The sequence below is a fragment of the Pan paniscus genome, chromosome 14 (genome assembly GCF_029289425.2).
Source record: "Pan paniscus chromosome 14, NHGRI_mPanPan1-v2.0_pri, whole genome shotgun sequence".
NCBI classification, from domain to species: Eukaryota; Metazoa; Chordata; class Mammalia; order Primates; family Hominidae; genus Pan; species Pan paniscus.
The window spans coordinates 114,792,529-114,799,715 of NC_073263.2; positions in this window are offsets into that span (position 1 = coordinate 114,792,529).

Below are 7,187 nucleotides of genomic sequence, written 5' to 3' on the forward strand. Positions count from 1 at the left end.
AAGATGCTCCCAAAGGCATTATTTTTTTTTAATTTTATTATTATTATTATTTTTTGAGATGGAGTCTCACTCTGTTGTCCAGACTGGAGTGCAGTGGCACCATCTTGGCTCACTGCAACCTCCGCCTGCCAGATTCAAGCAATTCTCCTGCCTCAGCCTCCCAAGTAGGTGGGACTACAGGTGCCCACCACCATGCCTGGCTAATTTTTGTATTTTTTAGTAGAGACAGGATTTCACTATATATTGGCTAGGCTGGTCTCGAACTCCTGACCTTGTAATCTGCCCACCTCGACCTCCCAAAGTGCTGGGATTACAAGTGTGAGCCACGACGCCCGGTCCATTTTATTATTTTTGAGACAAGGTGTTGCTCTGTTGCCCAGGCTGGAGTTCAGTTGTACAATCACAGCTCACTGCAGCCTTGACCTCCCGGGTTCAAGCAATCCTCCCACCTCAATTTCCCAGTAGCTGAGATCACAAGCGTGCACCATCACACTCAGCTAATTTTTGTATTTTTTGTAGAGATGGGGTCTCCCTATGTTGCCCAGGCTAATCTCAAACTCCTGGAATCAAGCAATCCTCCCACGTCGGCCTCCCAAAGTGCGGGGATTATAGGCGTGAGCCACTCTGCCTGGCCCCAAAGGCATTATTTTAAACAGAAAAAAGTAAGCTAAATTCCCATAGAAGGGGCTCATTTACAAAATTATCACATCATGGGAGTTTTGCTTCTCTTTTCTGCTTATTAGCATATATTTTACTTTAACACTTCCTGTTTTGCATTTTTCTGACATGTCATTTGTTAACTCTAATTGTACACTGATCAGCATGATCAGTCGCCCTCTCATTCATTAACCCTAACCATACACTGATCAGCAAGATCTTTGCCTCTCCTTGGTTAACCCTAACCGTACACTCATCAGCACGATCGTTGCCTCTCCTTGGTTAACCCTAACCGTACACTCATCAGCACGATCGTTGCCTCTCCTTGGTTAACCCTAACCGTACACTCATCAGCATGATCGTTGCCTCTCCTTGGTTAACCCTAACCGTACACTCATCAGCACATTGCCTCTCCTTGGTTAACCCTAACCGTACACTCATCAGCACGATCCATTGCCTCTCATTGGTTAACCCTAACCGTACACCCATCAGCATGATCAGTTGCCTCTCCTGTCATTAATGGACCAACAGGAAATGCTGCTGAGGTAAGTGTGCACGAGCACGGTAAAGAAGTGAAAATCAAGGACCCCAGTGACGAGTGACAGACAGCAGCTTCAAGCTCAGGTCCGCCTGGTGCCAAAGCCCACATTCTGAGTAGCCTCAACAGAGCTCAGCTCTGATGCAACCCCAGGGAGAATGGAAGGCTCGAGGGAGGAAGACCCCTGGCAACCTGTCCTCCCCCCAGGTCCAGTGCTAGAAATTCTGATCACCACAACAGTAGTCTCTTCCGATATGGGACGATTTGCTGATTCTTGGGAAAAGAAAACAATCATGGATAGGGAGAGATTTGCTAAAGGATACAAAATTACAGAAGAAACAAGTTCCAGTGTTCTACAGCACTGGAGGGGGACTACAGTTTCAAATAGCTAGAGGGAGGATGCGGAATGACCCCAATACCAAGAAATGATGTTTGATTTGACAGAAGTGTTAATTACCTTGATCTGATCACTACACGTTATATGGATCCAAACATCACTACGTACTCCATAAACATGTGCAATTATTACATGTCAATTAAAAAATAAAATAAGGCAGGGCTCATGCCTGTAATCCCAGCACTTTGGGAGACTGAGGCAGGAAGATGGCTTGAGAGCCGGGCGCGGTGGCTCACGCCTGTAATCCCAGCACTTTGGGAGGCTGAGGCGGGCAGATAACGAGGTCAGGAGTTCAAGACCAATCTGGCCAACACAGTGAAACCCTGTCTCTACTAAAAATACAAAAAATTAGCCAGGCATGGTGGCGGGCACCTATAATCCCAGCTACTCGGGAGGCTGAGGCAGGAGAATCGTGTGAACCCGGGAGGCGGAGGTTGCAGTGAGCTCAGATTGTGTCACTGCACTCCAGCCTGGGCAACAGAATGAGACTCCTTCTCAAAAATAAATAAATAAATAAATAATAAAAAAAAAACAAATAAAAATACAAAAATCAGCTGGGCATGGTGGCAGGTGCCTGTAATCCCAGCTACTCGGGAGGCTGAGGCAGGAGAATCGCTTGAACCCAGGAGGCGGAGGTTGCAGTGAGCCGAGATTGTGCCACCGCACTCAAGCCTGGGTGACAGAGTGAGACTCCTTCTCAAAAATAAATAAATAAATAAGTAACTTAAGCTAGACTTGGACAAATGTAAGTGCCCTTGGGTAAGAAGGTGCAACACCATAAAGATGTCAACCTCCCTCAGTGAACTTGTACATGCAACGTGATCCAGTGAAAACGCCATTGGCTGTAGACATAAGAGTGGCAGAAGCCTGATACCTTCATCCAGTCCCATGTTAACTCCTTACAGAACCGTGGTGCACCCATCAAAAACAAAAGATGAATTTTGGTGCACTGCCATTAGCTAAAGTACAAAGCTCTTTTGAATGTTACCAATTTTTGACAAATGCCCTATCTCTATTCTAGCAGCTGGTCCAGGGTCCCACGCTGCATTGGTCCTCATGTCTCCTTGGTGTCTTTGTCTGTGACAGTTCATTTTTCTTTCACAGTCTGTTATGACCTTGAGGTTTTGAGGAGTACTGGTCAGGTACCTGGTAGACCTGCCTTCCATCTGCGCTGGTCTGTTTTCTGAAGGCCAGCACCAAGGGGGGGCTGGGCATGTACAGCGGCCTGTCAGGAGGCACATGGTGCCAGCAGATCCTGCCACAGGGGATACCAGCCTCCATCAGCGGACTCAGCTCGTGGCAGCCGGGAGGCTTCAAGTCGATGCAAATACTTGTTTCTCCTTAAACATTCCTGTTCAGGTCTGCCAGTGGACACAGCCTGCAGCAATCGTTATGACGGTGGAAATGCTAATTTTCCACTTCCCTCCTCCTTTCTGCATTGAATGATGGGAATTTCTGTAAGAAAGATTTGTTTCTTCTCCTCTACTTATTCAGTTTTTTCCATCCGAAGGGATTCAGGGACTGCCGAGACCAGCTCGGTCGGGGAGACCCTAACCGAGCGGCGCTAGAGGAATTAAAGACGCACACACAGAAATACAGAGGTGTGAAGTGGGAAATCAGGGGTCTCACAGCCTTCAGAGCTGAGAGCCCTGAACAGAGATTTACCCACATATTTACTAACAGCAAACCAGTCATTAGCATTGTTTCTATAGATATTAAATTAACTAAAAGTGTCCCTTATGGGAAACGAAGGGATGGGCCAAATTAAAGGAATAGGTTGGGCTAGTTAACTGCAGCAGGAGCATGTCCTTAAGGCACAGATCGCTCATGCTATTGTTTGTGGCTTAAGAATGCCTTTAAGCAGTTTTCCGCCCTGGGCGGGCTAGGTGTTCCTTGCCCTCATTCCCGTAAACCCACAACCTTCCAGTTTGGGCATCAGGGCCATTATGAACATGTTACAGTGCTGCAGAGATTTTGTTTATGGCCAGTTTTGGGGCCAGTTTATGGCCAGATTTTGGGGGGCCTGCTCCCAACAAGAGACATTTATTCTTTTGCTCATACACCAAAGCTATTATTCTTTACTTTCCTACTCAAACTCTTCCAGCTTTGGCCATTGGGAATGTTTTTTGGGGTGGCATCTGGGTCCTTTTATCACACCTAGTTTGCTTTTCAAGTACATCCTAATTTCCTGGAGCCACAAGATGCTCCAGGCTCATTTTGCATTTTCCCTACCAGTCTTGGATCAACCATTCTCCAAGGAGCCCAGATTCCTTTACTGGAGAACAGTGTTGAGAGACCAGGATGTGGCCACGGCCTGTGCTTGCTGTCGCTAAAGCTGCAGCTTCAGCTCTGTCAGCAGCTGGAGCCAGGAGTGGAGAGGAGGGTCCGTGACTCACGTGTGCATGCTCGTGCAGGTCTGCTTATTTCTGTAACTATGCAGCTGTATCTATTTAAAGACACCTGGGTTCATCCTGAGGCCTCAGGTCCTGCCCATCCAGTGCCACAGAACTCATTCTCACCTGTACCTTTCCTTACTCATAACTTCTGTCTTCCACAGGGAGGACCTGCAAATCATCATCTGCAGAATATCCACTGGTTCCACACTGGCAAACACATAGTTTGCTAATCCACACCCCTGTGGGAAACAAATTTACCAACTAGAGTGTGGTGTTTCTGAACAGCTCTTGCGCCTTTAACCTCACAGTATTAAAGGAAACCAGAATGTGTCACCGTAAAATATGCCTCTTTGACATAAAACTTATTGTGAGCTAAAAGCAATTTAGCAGCAAATGGAGGAAAAGCTCTTCTACACCAAGACAGGATATAAATTCTCCTTTACTGGAGACAACTCTGGATGCTCACCAGCCCAGAGAAGATACCAGGGAAATCTGCAAGCAAACCTTACCCCATTCGTTTCCTCCCATATATTTTAGCTTCCCACAATTTCCCGCCTTTGGAAGCCCAAAACTGCTTTCCTTTGCCCTCTGTCTGCAAATGTATTGTTCTTTCCTGAAGATGCTGTAAGCCAGAGTTGTGAGCCACTGCTTTGTTATTTTCACTGAGTGAGGTGGTTTGGATGTTTGTCCCTCCAAATCTCATGTTGAAATACATAATCTCCAGTGTTGGAGGTGGGGCCTGGTGGGAGATGTGTGGGTCATGGGGGCGGATTCCTCGTGAATGGCTTGGTTCTCTCCTCGTGGTACCAAGCGAGAACCTGTTCTGGGTTCATGAGAGCTGGTGGTTTCAGGCGGCCTGGCGTCTCTCTCTTGCCAGGTGATGCGCCTGCTCCTCCTTCGCCTTCTGCCACGATTGGAAGCTCCCTGAGGCCTTCCTAGAAGCAGATGCCAGCACCATGCATTCTGTGCAGCCTGCAGAACCATGAGCCAAAATAAACCTCTTATTTGTAAATTACCCAGCCTCAAGTATGCCTTTCTAGCGATGCAAACAGCTAACACACTGAGATTCCTCCCATTGATGCACACCGTGTGTGTTTATCAACCGTTTGCTTTTCTCTTGTTAACCTGTCTTTTGTCACAGGACTCTGTCCCAACTCAGAAGTCATGGAGGTTGAGGAAGATCATATTTCCTCCCCAGAAGCATCCTGTGAAGCCTTCAAGTCACTTAGACCAGCTCCTTTCTTCCTCACGTCCTTCAGTGTGGCTGCGGGACTCGCTCCCATGCACCGTCTTTGCCGGTCACAGCCTGCATTCTGTCTTGGGTCTTCCCCCATCCCTACCTCCAGGTAGATTTCCAACATTAATGTATAGTAAAGTTTAGTCTGTGATGTGCATCTCTATGGGTTTGACAAATATTCAGAATGTCCTCCACCACCATATTCCTTACAGAACTGTCTTGTCATCCTGGAACCCCCATGGCCCCAGCCCAACCCCAGAATTTTCCTGTCATCCCAGAACCCCCACGGCCCCCTGACCCCAGAACTGTCCCGTCATGCTGGAATGCTGGGGCCGGCTCCCCCCCGGGCCCCAGAACTGTCCCGTCATGCTGGAATGCTGGGGCCGGCTCCCCTCCGGCCCCAGAACTGTCCCGTCATCCTGGAATGCTGGGGCCGGCTCCCCTCCGGCCCCAGAACTGTCCCGTCATCCTGGAATGCTGGGGCCGGCTCCCCTCCGGCCCCAGAACTGTCCCGTCATCCTGGAATGCTGGGGCCGGCTCCCCGCCGTCCCAGCAGTCCCTAGTGCTTTGCTTTTTCCAGAATGTCATGTGCACGGAATCCCACTTGTGACCTTTTGGGGCTTGTTTTTGTTTTGTTTTGTTGCTTTGTTTTGTTTTGTTTTGCTTCACAAAATGCATTTATGGTTCAGGCTGGGCGTGGTGGCTCACGCCTATAATCCCCACACATTGGGAGGCTGAGGTGGGAAGATCACTTGAGCTCAGGAGTTCAAGACCAGCTCGTAGTCCCAGCACTTTGAGAGGCTAAGGCAGGAGGTTCGCTTGAGCCCAGGAGATCAAGACCAGCCTGGGTAACACAGCAAGACCCCGTCTCTATAAAAAGTTCAAAAAATTAGCCATGTGTGGTAGCACGCACCTGTGGTCCCAGCTACTTGGGAGGCTGAGGAGGGAGGATCACTTGAGCTCAGGAGTCCGAGGTTGCAGTGAGCCAAGATTGTGCCACTGCACTCCAGCCTAGGTGACAGAGCAAGACCCTGTCTCAAAAAAAGAAAAAAAAAAAAACAGGAAAAAAAAAGAAAAAAGGAACAAAAAGCACTCCTTAAAACTTGGAAAGAAATGAAGTCAATGAACCTAACTGTATAGACAGTGGGTGGCACAACCACACAAAGAAGATGCCTTGAGTGACTTTTACACAGAGCACCAGCTGCTGCCCTGGGAGGACATGCCCAAAAGACGAAAAAGAGCTGTGGACAGACCCTCAAGGCACCCAGCAGTCCTGGTGGTGACCTGGGTGCTGCCCCACAAAGCAACCACTCACGGATTGTAGGAGAAAGCAAATTATGGGACCCTTGTCAGGGGTCAAGATTGTCAGCGTAAGAAAACACAGGTGCAAATACAGACATAAACAAGAAGTTAGGCCGGGTGCAGTGGCTCACACCTGTAATCCCAGCACTTTGGGAGGCTGAGGCGGGAGGATCACCTAAGGTCGAGAGTTTGACACCGGCCAAGCCAACATGGAGAAACCCCGTCTCTATTAAAAATACAAAAAATTTAGCCGGGCATGGTGGTGCATGTCTGTAATCACAGCTACTCAGGAGGCTGAGGCAGGAGAATCGCTTGAACCTGGGAGGCGGAGGTTGTGGTGAGCTGAGATCACACCATTGCACTCCAGCCTGGGCAACAAGAGTGAAACTCCATCTCAAAAAAAAAAAAAGATGTTAAAACTCCCTAATTATCATTTGAATAGAAAATCCCAGTATAAAGTCCTAATTTTCTCTTAAATGTTCTGTCTTTCTTAGGTCTGTGTATGGAAAAGACCTAGAAGCTTGACAAACCAGTTGCTAAAATAGATTGTGATCTCGATGAAAGTTGATCAGAGAAATTGGGTCATTCTCGCCACACCCAACTAAAACAGTCAAAGAGCCCGGGGAGAAAGCACTCAGGACACACAATGTTGCTCCAAAA